Source organism: Pelophylax lessonae (genome assembly GCF_965119305.1).
Source record: "Pelophylax lessonae genome assembly, chromosome: 3".
NCBI classification, from domain to species: Eukaryota; Metazoa; Chordata; class Amphibia; order Anura; family Ranidae; genus Pelophylax; species Pelophylax lessonae.
In genome coordinates, this window is record NC_138770.1 from 263,562,301 (window position 1) to 263,571,403 (window position 9,103).

The 9,103-nt window shown below is 40.5% G+C and overlaps 1 protein-coding gene across 4 annotated transcripts in view; it reads right to left on the reverse strand.

Moving 5' to 3' along the window:
- MECOM (MDS1 and EVI1 complex locus) overlaps positions 1-9,103 on the reverse strand; it is a 759,445-nt gene that overhangs the window by 595,397 nt on the left and 154,945 nt on the right. The window lies entirely within an intron of this gene.

Below are 9,103 nucleotides of genomic sequence, written 5' to 3' on the forward strand. Positions count from 1 at the left end.
TTTAGACATTAATGACTGTTTGTTGAGTTATTTTGAGGGGATAGCAAATTTACACTGTTACACAAGCTGTACTCTCACTACTTTATATTTTAGCTAAGTGTCATTTCTTCAGTGTTGTCACATTAAAAGATATAATAAAAACATTTACAAAAATGTGAGGGGTGTACTCACTTTTGTGAGATACTGTTTCTGATAATTGATCCATGATGTTGTACAAAGCCATCCACAACTCTGCCCCCAGCTACATCACTAACCCGATCTCAAAATATCAACCTAGCCGCTCTCTTCGGTCCTCCCAAGACCTCTAGCTCCCTTGTCACCTCTTCCCATGCTCACCACCAGGATTTCTCCAGAGCTTCTCCCATTCTTTGGAACTCTCTACCCCAATCTGTCCGACTGTCCCCTAATCTATCCATCTTTAAACGATCCCTGAAAACCCTTCTCTTTAAAGAAGCCTACCCGGCTACTAACTAATAACGCTGTTTCACTTGCTCCATCAGCTCATCCCCCACAGCTATTTTTTATTTAACCTTTTGTATCAATTGACCCTCCCTTTTAGATTGTAAGCTCTAACGAGCAGGGCCCTCTGATTCCTTTTGTTCCAAATTTTAGTGTAACTGTAATGTCTGCCCTCATTTTGTTAAGCGCTGCGCAAACTGTTGGCGCTATATAAATCCTGTATAATAATAATAATACTGACACCCTATCTCATTTCTTTAGGCCCAAAAATGCCAGGACAGTACAAATATCCCAAATTACCCCTTTTTGGAAACAGAAGCAATCCACAGTATTTAGTAAGAGGTATGGCAAGTTTTTAAAGTTGTCATTTTTTGTCACAATTATTTCTTTATATATTTACATACTGTCACCAGTGCAGTACAGCATTATCATATAACTGGTGTGGTGGAGATCATAGGAACTGACTGATGACAGTATGTAAAAACATTTTGTTTTCTTTTTCTTTTTTTTACATTTTTTTTTTGTAACACACTGTGACCAAAACAATACAGTGTTACCACAGTAAAACTGTACTACTCTGGGGAAGCGATAAGGATTTTTTTTTTTTTTTTTACAAATTATAAATGTATATACCAATCAATTTGGTATAAGCAACCATTTTTACTGAATGAAGCTAGTTAATTTAGTGTATTTTCTTGTGATTACCTGTCATTGGTCAAAGCTAATCACATAGTAAAGATGGGCTGTGATTGGCCTGTCTGTACCATCTGTTTATAGTGACCGATAACAGCTAGCAACACAATTGTATACAATGGATGGCATGAAAGGAAGCTATCCATTGTTTACAATTCTCAGGTGATCTGCCGTGTTTGGTAACAATGAACACATGACACTGGCAGCGGCCCGGTGCAGTGATCAGTCATCAGCTTTGTCTGGTGGACACAGCCAGTGACAGATCGCCACTGCTCGGCCCAGCGAGAGGCGCGTTTTGGGAGGACATCAAATGACTTCCTCCCAGAACAACAGTGCTCCCATCCAGCCATCATTTTACTATATGTCGGGCAGGAAGGTGTTAAACATTAAAATGAGAAGCCTATGTCTGACTAAAAGGAGAACCAAAAGTTCCAGCAATAACATTTAATTTTGCTTTAAATAGGTGTTGGGGAATTTCCTTATTAGGTACCGTGTTTCCCTGAAAATAAGCCGGGTCTTATATTAATTTTTGCACCAAAATACACAGTAGGGCTTATTTTCGGGGTAGGTCTTATCTGTAATATGCTGTCTTCTCTCTCCCTGCCTGTCAGGAATCCCCTGTGTGAACCTAGTAAAAGTGGTTGTAAAATCCTAGCATCCACTCTATTACTGCGTTATATAATGTCCAGTGTGTTTCTGTAATAAAATTGTGTGAAATACCTTTGGTACAGCGCCGCTCGGCATTTAGCTGATCTCCCGCTCTGTTCTCCTTCTCTTCTCCCCTGCTGACAGCGGGGGTCACGGAAGCACCAGCAGAAGGAGGAGAGAACTGAGATACAGGAATGTGCGCGATACTGACAGCGTCCAGCCGAGGGAGGAGAGAGCCGAGATACAGGAATGTGTGCTTCCACGACCCGCTCTGAACACTGTTGAGGGGAGTGGCTGCGATCCCCCTCTGACAGCTATGAGAAGAGAAGGAGAGCAGAGTGGGGGATCAGCTGAGCACGGAGCGGCGCTGTACCAAAGGTATTTTACACTATATACACTCTACTACTATGTTATATAATGTTCAGTGTGTTTCTGTAATATAATTGTGTGAAATACCTTTGGTTCAGCGCCATTCGGCGCTTGGCCGATCTCCCGCTCTGCTCCCCTTCTCTTCTCCCCTGCTGACAGCTGGGGGTCACGGGAGCACCAGCAGAGGGAGGAGAGAGCCGAGATACATTAATGTGTGCGATACCAACAGCGGCCAGCAGAGGGAGGAGAGAGCTGAGATACAGGAATGTGCGCGATACCGACATCGGCCAGCAGAGGGAGGAGAGAGCCATGATACAGGAATGTGTGCTTCCATGACCCACTCTGAACACTGCAGAGGGGAAGCGCTGTGATCCCCCTCTGATAGCTATGAGAAGAGAAGAGCAGAGCGGGGGATCAGCTGAGCGCTGAGCTGCGCTGTACCAAAGGTATTTCACACTATTAGATTACAGAAACACACTGTACATTATATAAAACAGTGATAGAGTGGATGCTAGGATTTTACAAACACTAAACTAGGGTTTTTTTCGGGGTAGGGCTTATATTGCAGCCCCCCCCAGCCCCCTCCGAAAATAACAGTAGATCTTGATGTAGCACCCTACAGTAAGGTGCTAGGTAAAGTATAGTGGGCCTTGGCTGCTTAACAGCGGGGCCATGATTTCAGCTGGACTGTCATGTCTGCCAGGTGAGGTTACTGAGAGGGGAGTCTCCCCACTGGCTCTGTGAGAGGATTCTCATAGGGCAGTGGAGGAAACCCAATCAGTGGCTCAGTCAGGCTGCAGAGGATTCTGGGAGTGGGTATAAGTTTGAAGGGAACGCATGACGCGGTGTCTTTGGCGGGTAGCAGAGTGCCAAAGAGAGAGGGGTCCAGTTTGAGGAAAGCCTACAAAGGTAGTGAGTACTGTGGACTGCCCCTGGGGGTCTGCTTAGTGTCAGAGGGGACCACTCCGGAGAAGGTTCTAGGGAACCAGGAGTTAGCTAAAGGTGGTGCCTAGTCAGAGGAAGTATTAGATGGGGTACCCAGGTAGAGGACCTTGGAGTGTGAAAGGGGGCACCTGTAGGTTGGGCCCTGAAAAATCAGTGTACAGTGGGAAGTGTACAAGTTAAGAGTTGCAACAGCACAAGTATCTACACAGAGCTACTTCAGCCAGTGCAGGGCTGGAGTTAGCTGTTCAGTGAATTTTGAGCTAAAGCAGTGTCAGGAGTCAAGTGTTCTACAGTCCTGGATCTTCTGAATTAAAGTCGAGGTTCCAGCACAGTTTCAGTACTGCAGTATCTATAGACTTCAGACAGCGCTGGTCGGAATTCAGCTTGCGTCAATACAGCACCAATAGGCATTTTTCTTCAAGTGTCCCAAAGTGTACCTAGTTGAGCCAGAGGAGTATCCCACTCATTCCCTTCTCCCATCCCCTAACTACAATAAAACAAACAAACCAAAGATGCCAGAATGGTCATTGTCTCAGTTCTCACACCTGGGTAGACAACTTAAATGTGTTCAGAGTGTTACCGGTACTAATGGCAAACCCACCTCAGGCCCAAGGCCTGGAAATATTGCTACATTATTTTGAGGGTAGGTCTTATATTCAGGAAAACACGGTACATAGAAAATACATTTTTTTTTTGGAAAATAGGAAAGTGTTTTTATTGCTATTTATGCCTCCTGTTCCTAGTGACAACTCTTCCACTATTTCTTCTCCGTCTGCAAGAGAGTCAGAAAGTAACAGAAATCTCAGTGGAATTGCAGACAGAAATAAGTGATAGAAACTTCAGTTCTTCCCCATGCTGTCCCAAAACTAAGGAAAACATTTTCCAGGAGTTTGTTTTTAAGAGACACTGTCACCTTTACATCCATGTGACAACTCTATGTTGATCAGGCAGAGAAAAGCAAGAGCAAATGGTAGGTGCTCATCTGCATCCTACAGCACAAGTGGAGATATTAAAGAGCCATTGTTACCTTGCACATCCAGGGCAAATTGGCAGTGCCTTTTCTAAGGTGCCCTCTGAACCCACCGATACTTTGCCAAGCTTCCTGCCAACACTTTCCTTTGTGGCAGCTGACACTAAAACCCTTTGCAATAGATGGTGTTTGGCATTCATGCCTGATGATTGGTTGCTTGACCCCAGCAATCCCCATCGGAGGCGGTCAGATACCCCATATTTCCAGAAGTACCGGGTTTAGTTGTCAGATATTGTTGGGAAGAAGTGCCAGGGAAATGCTGATAATGTATCAAGGGGTTGGAGGGCACCTTTGCATGTCCTACAGTGAAAGTTGTCTAGTGGAGATCTTAAAAAGTCATTGTTACCTTGATCATTCAGGGCAAGGTAACAATGGCTTTTTAAAATTCCCACTTAACAACATGCGCTGTAGGATGTAGATGAGAAACTACTGACTGCTGTTGCTTATCTAAGCCTAATCAACATACAGTAATGAAACTCCTCCAAATGTTTAAACTCTTCTGGGTATATTTAAAAAGCAATGAAACTGACATTTACAGAATAGTTACTGCAGGTGAATTTTCCTGGCGCATGTATATGAAATGCAAATAATTTATTCACCACCAATCAATGTTTTGTGAAAGTCACAATCACAGCTTTATAAAGATGCCCAAGTGTTGACAACTAATACAGTGCACTGTTTTCTGCCTATATACGGTCATATTGTTGCACAAATGTATAACTTTATTGAACTTCTATGGTCTGCTAGAAGACTCTTTCAAATTGCGCATTCAATTTAAAAAAAAAACACTTTTAAAATTTCTTCTGATACCATTTATAAGTTTTAAGCAAATCTTAAAATATTTATTATTCTGCGAGCCTGGAAGACACCCTTGTTTTCTCGTAGGCACTCAGAACGGAATACTACAAGCTATAGTTCACACTAGAGCTGCACGATTCTGGCCAAAATGAGAATCACGATTTTTTAGCTTGGAATAAAGATCACGATTCTCTCACGATTCTCTGTGTAACAAAAAAAAATTGGGATAACTTTACTGTTACGTTTTTTTTTTTTATTCATTAAAGTCTATTAATTGCGTTTGAAAGACTGCTGCGCAAATACAGTGTGACATAAAATATTACAACAATCGCCATTTTATTCTGTAGGGTCTCTGCTAAAAAAATATATATAAAATGTTTGGGGGTTCTAAGTACTTTTCTAGCAAAAAAAAATGATTTTAACTTGCAAGCAACAAGTGTCAGAAAAAGGTCCAGTCTTTAAGAGGTTAAACTTCCTTTCTCCCTGGCAGAGGGAAGGAAAAGATACAATGTAATCATTTTTGTTTATAGTTACTGGGAGACTTTGCTGATAGGCGTTTGCCGGGAGGCTTTTTTTTTTTTTTCCACAGCTGTTCTCTCTGCTATGCAAAGAATCGAGCATATTTCAGGTTTAGATCGTCAGGGGGGGTGAATCGAGATCGCGATTTTCATACGATTAATCGTGCAGCTCTAGTTCACACCAAGGTTGAATCTACCCTACAGGTTAGAATAAGTAAATGTATGAAAGTTTTCCGACCCTGGGTGGACCACATTCTCTCCCCCAATTTTGACCCCTCACTTCTCAAACCCTGATCCCTTGAGGTAGCATCTTGAGCAGTCACGAGAGCCACAAATCACGGCTTATATGTCCCCTGGGATGCCCTTACCCTCTCTCCCCTCTTCTCTTCTGGGTCTTTCCAGCTATTTCCCTTTTTTTTTCCTCCACATTTCCTATACTTAATGTTTTTAGTTGTCCCGTGTATTTTTTTTTAATTTACTACTAACTAAAGTTTGTATGGTAGAAGCTCACCCCTCCTAAATCACAGTGGGAAATGATCTACTGCTAGACTAGAGTTGTTATAATTATAAGGAATTATCTCTCCTATGCTCCTGTATGACCTATCCACCATCCCTATGGGGAGATCTGGTTAAACTATATTATTTTGTGGGAGCTCTTAAGTCCCCTTCTTTTTTTTTTTTTACTGTGCTCAAAATTGTTAATAAATCTTTTTGAACATTAAAACATTTATTACTCTGGAGATAATATCGAACAGCATTCTAAAGATAAGCAAGTAAAAACAGTATACTATTGTAAACTCTTTCTGACATATAATGATCAGTATTTAGTGCATAGCAAAACTTCAGGATGCAGAGACAAACCATTACCAGAGACCAAAACTAACAACAGACAATGAGCATTCTTACTCCGACAATATTATACATCTGATTTATTGTACACATTCAGTGGTTTCCACAAAGGAGGGAAATGTGCAAACATACAGTATGTATACTGGACGTATTACAATACAGAGGCCATAAAAATACCATACTAAACACAAAATGCATAATACTTAGACAACATTGTTATGAGAAGGCATCCAAAACAAATGAAATTGGCAGCAGCACCCTCTGCAAAGGTAACTGTTAGTGCTCAAGACAGATTTAACAGTTACTGCAGCTGAAACTATTCACATATATAGCCAACTGGCCTGTACAAGAATTGTGTATGCTCTATAATTACAATGTGTAATAGCTGGAGTCTTGATGGCTCAGTCCACTGGCACCAAGACACAAAACCTTTCACCTTGAGGTCACAGGTTCAAGTCTGTCTCAGGTCACTAGTAACCAAAAACAATTAACATCTGAAAGTCATTTACAAACTGAGTGGATTATTTGTAATCTAATCCTCCTGTGTCCACATCCCAAAGTGACATTCACTATTGGTAGTGTCAGAAAAGAAAATAAGAATTAATTGTTCATCAATTTGACATTTAGCTACTTACTTATACAGCTTAGTATTTCACAAATTTTTCTTTCATGGATGGATATGTAGAAAAATGTGATAATGTTTTTAATATATTGCATGATAATTACTAGGTTATATTGCTGCCATTTTGTAATAATATTATACCCCTACAAAACAAATAATAATTTCTTTTCTATGAGCAAGGCCACAGGCCAAGTGATTTTGCTAAAGGTCATGAAACCCCAAAAATGCTTTAATTTACAGTGATGATATAGACCTCTTCATATGATGCAAAATGTACACCTAAACCAATTGCTTTTTTAGGTGATCCTAGTATCCAGAAGTGTTTTATGCCCATCCAAAATCTGGTAGCAAAAAAAGGGGCTTTTAAACCCTGCCTGCAATTCTTTTCTCATCAACTGTAAAAAGCTGAATTATTTTGCAAAAACTGAGTGGTTTTACTTTGACAGAGATAAATGGCATCGTATAAAATTAGTTACTTATGGTCCCCAAATAGCTACCAATATTAGCACCTATTAATACAACATAGAGTATGCTACTCGCTTAATAGTTCTGTCAATGAACCAGAGAAATCAATCAGGCCTAGATTGAGTAAGGAAAATGGGAACAAAAGTGGAGCTGTTGGTCACAGTGATCAATCAAGTTTTATCTTTCACTCTAAGAAAATAAATGAGAATATCTGATTGGTCTCTCTAGGCAATAATTCCCCTTTTTTTTTTCATTTTTATTAACGAATCCCTCTTCAATTTCTGAGGTAGTTGCTGCTTTACATTTCATCATAGCTGAGCCATATTGAAAGCTTTAGTGCCCCCATAGTTAGCTGAAAAATGCAGACCAGTGCTGACCCTAACTTACTACTGTCTCTTAGTTTATAGGGGTTCTATGGAGATTCTCACAGTAAAGTGATTATGACTTTTAATAAATTAGCCACAAGCAAAAGCTAACTACAGACAGATAAAAACACCATTTAATCTAGGTATGAATTCATTAAAAAAATAATTAAATGTAATTTTACCAACAAATAACATAAGTACATAAATCTGTTTTTATATTAGCTTCCTGTAATCCCCTGCGCAGCAGGACTATGACTAGTAGAGTTTAGGACTCCAGGAATCAGATCTTGTTTGCATTTCCTTTCAGGACTAGAGAACAGATGGAAAACCTCATTAATGACCTGCTGCTCATTTATTATCCAGGCAGTATTGAGATAAGTAAATAAGCAGAGATAAAACCTACCGTATTTTCCGGCGTATAAGACGACTTTTGAACCTCAAAATAATCCCCCAAAAATGGGGGGGTCATCTTATACGCGGAGTATAAAAATCCCAAAGGTAATTAAGTAAGTGTAATCTATGAAAGCTCTGGCTGTCTGTGCCCTATTCATCAGTAAGGTACCGTAAGTACCATAAATGTATTCTCTTATAAATCTCCAAGGTATTGTAAGTAAAAGTATTACCGGTAGATGTAAAATCTTCTTAAGGCGCTGGCTGTGCAGGAATCCTGTACCGGTATACTGTACCATAGCTTTGGCTACGTAGTATAGCGGGCGGAGCCAATCACGGTAAGCAATGTATTCTATTATTGAATGCAAAGCCTGCTCGGATTGGCGGAGTCAGAGAGGCGGGATGATGTTACTCTCTCTCTATTATTGAAGGCTTTGCATTCAATATTAGAATACATCGCTCACCGTGATTGGCTCAGCGCGGTATACTGTATGTAGCCGAAGCTATGGTACAGTATACCGGTACAGGATTCCCACACAGCCAGCACCTTGAGAGATGATACATCTACCAGTAATACTTACTTACAATACCTTGGAGTTTTATAAGAGAGTACATTTTTGGTAGTTACGGTACCTTGCAGATGAACAGGGTACAGATAGCCAGTGCTTTCATAGATTACACTTAATAATTACAGTACTTTTGGGATTTTATACTCAGCGTATATGGTAAATGGCGTTGCCTTGCTTTGCTTCAGAAGGGGGGTAGTCTTATACGGCGAGTATAGCCCAAAACCTATGTTTTAACTTAAAAAGTAGGGGGGTCATCTTATACGCCCAGTCGTCTTATACACTGAAAAATATGGTAACTGCATGGCATTTAAGATGGCCATAGAAGGTGCAATTTTCTTTCCTGCAACCACAGGATGCAGGAAAGAAAATCACTCAAGTCCCCC